The following is a 3,113-nucleotide window of genomic DNA, read 5'->3' on the forward strand; positions in this document are numbered from 1 at the left end:
TCTTTGATGCTTTGGAATTGCTAAACTCTCTCCATGGACGAGCTTTTGACATTTTGGGCAATTTGAAAACGTAACATTGTCTATTGGCATCATTACCTTATGAAACGTGGCACGAAAGCTAAACTAGCCTAGTAGACTGCTAAGAACACTAAATAGAGTACAGCGGTCCAGTTTGATGCTTTGGAATTGCTCAACTCTCTCCGTACATGAGGTTTTGATGTTTTATGCAATTTGAAATGTAACATGGTCTATTGGCATCATTACCTTATGAAACGTTGCACGAAAGCTAAACTAGCATGTTGGACTGCCTAGAACACTAAATAGAGTACAACGATTCACTGTGATGCTTTGGAATTGCTCAACTCTCTCCACAGTCTAGCTTTTGACCTTTTTGCGCAATTTGAAATGTAACATTGTCTATTGGTATCATTACCTTATGAAACGGACCACTTTGAACACTAAATAGAGTACAACGGACCACTTTGACGCTTTGGAATTGCTCAACTCTCTCCCTAAACTAGCTTTTGACGTTTTTGTGCAATTTGTAATGTAACATGGTCTATCGGCATCATTACCTTATGAAACATTGCATGAAAGCTAAACTAGTGTGTTAGACTGCTAAGAACACTAAATAGAGTACAACGGTGCACTTTGATGCTTTGGAATTGCTAAACTCTTTCCAAGGATGAGCTTTTGATATTTTGAGTAATTTGAAATGTAACATTGTCTATTGGCTTCATTACCTTATGAAACGTGGCACGAAAGCTAAACTAGCCTGTTAGACTACTTAGAACACTAAATAGAGTACAGCGGTCCACTTTGATGGTTTAGAATTGCTCAACTCTCTCCATAGACGAGGTTTTGATGTTTTTATGCAATTTGAAATGTAACATGGTCTATTGGCATCATTACCTTATGAGACGTTGCACGAAAGCTAAACTAGCATGTTAGACTACCTAGAACACTAAATAGAGTATAGCGGTCCACTTTGACGTTTTGGAATTGCTCAACTCCCTCCATAGATGAGGTTTTGACATTTTTTTGAATTTGAAATGTAACATGGTCTATTGGCATCATCACCTTATGAAACATTGCACGAAAGCTAAACTAGTGTGTTAGACTTCTAAGAACACTAAATAGAGTACAGAGGTCCACTTTGATGCTTTGAAATTGCTCAACTTCGTCCATAGATGAGGTTTCGATGTTTTTATGCAATTTGAAATGTAACATGGTCTATTGGCCTCATTACCTTATGAAGCGTTGTACGAAAGCTAAACTAGCATGTTAGACTGCTTAGAACACTAAATAGAGTACAGCGGTCCACTTTGATGCTTTGGAATTGCTCAACTCTCTCCATAGAAGAGGTTTTGGTGTTTTTATGCAATTTGAAATGTCACATGGTCTATTGGGAACATAACCTTATAAAACGTTGCACGAAAGCTAAACTAGCATGTTAGACTGCTTAAAAAACTAAATAGAGTACAGCGGACCACTTTGACGCTTTGGAATTGCTCAACTCTCTCCCTAAACTAGCTCTTGACGTTTTTGTGCAATTTGCAATGTAACATGGCCTATCGGCATCATTACCTTATGAAACATTGCACGAAAGCAAAACTAGTGTGTTCGACTTCTAAGAACACTAAATAGAGTACGGGGGTCCACTTTGATGCTTTGGAATTGCTAAACTCTCTCCAAGGATGAGCTTTTGATGTTTTGTGCAATTTGAAATGTAACATTGTCTATTGGCATCATTACCTTATGAAACGTGGTACGAAAGCTAAACTAGCCTGTTAGACTGCTTAGAACACTAAATAGAGTACAGCGGTCCACTTTGATGCTTTAGAATTGCTCAACTCTCTCCATAGATGAGGTTTTGATGTTTTTATGCAATTTGAAATGTAACATGGCCTATTGGCATCATTACCTTGTGAAACGTTGCACGAAGGCTAAACTAGCATGTTAGACAACCTAGAACACTAAATAGAGTACAGCGGTCCACTTTGACGCTTTGGAATTGCTCAACTCTCTCCCTAGACTAGCTTTTGACGTTTTTGCGCAATTTGAAACGTAACGTGGTGTATTGGTATCATTACTTTATGAAACGTTGTACGAAAGCTAAACTAGCATGTTAGACTTCTCAGAACACTAAATAGAGTACAGCGGTCCACTTTGATGCTTTGGAATTGCTCAACTCTCTCCACAGTCTAGCTTTTGACCTTTTTGCGCAATTTGAAATGTTACATTGTCTATTGGTATCATTACCTTATGAAACGGACCACTTTGAACACTAAATAGAGTACAACGGACCACTTTGACGCTTTGGAATTGCTCAACTCTCTCCCTAAACTAGCTTTTGACGTTTTTGTGCAATTTGTAATGTAACATGGTCTATCGGCATCATTACCTTATGAAACATTGCATGAAAGCTAAACTAGTGTGTTAGACTGCTAAGAACACTAAATAGAGTACAACGGTGCACTTTGATGCTTTGGAATTGCTAAACTCTTTCCAAGGATGAGCTTTTTATATTTTGAGTAATTTGAAATGTAACATTGTCTATTGGCTTCATTACCTTATGAAACGTGGCACGAAAGCTAAACTAGCCTGTTAGACTACTTAGAACACTAAATAGAGTACAGCGGTCCACTTTGATGGTTTAGAATTGCTCAACTCTCTCCATAGACGAGGTTTTGATGTTTTTATGCAATTTGAAATGTAACATGGTCTATTGGCATCATTACCTTATGAGACGTTGCACGAAAGCTAAACTAGCATGTTAGACTACCTAGAACACTAAATAGAGTATAGCGGTCCACTTTGACGTTTTGGAATTGCTCAACTCCCTCCATAGATGAGCTTTTGACATTTTTTTGAATTTGAAATGTAACATGGTCTATTGGCATCATCACCTTATGAAACATTGCACGAAAGCTAAACTAGTGTGTTAGACTTCTAAAAACACTAAATAGAGTACAGAGGTCCACTTTGATGCTTTGAAGTTGCTCAACTTCGTCCATAGATGAGGTTTCGATGTTTTTATGCAATTTGAAATGTAACATGGTCTATTGGCCTCATTACCTTATGAAGCGTTGTACGAAAGCTAAACTAGCATG

This window comes from Tripterygium wilfordii, chromosome 8, assembly GCF_013401445.1.
Source record: "Tripterygium wilfordii isolate XIE 37 chromosome 8, ASM1340144v1, whole genome shotgun sequence".
Taxonomy (NCBI): Eukaryota; Viridiplantae; Streptophyta; class Magnoliopsida; order Celastrales; family Celastraceae; genus Tripterygium; species Tripterygium wilfordii.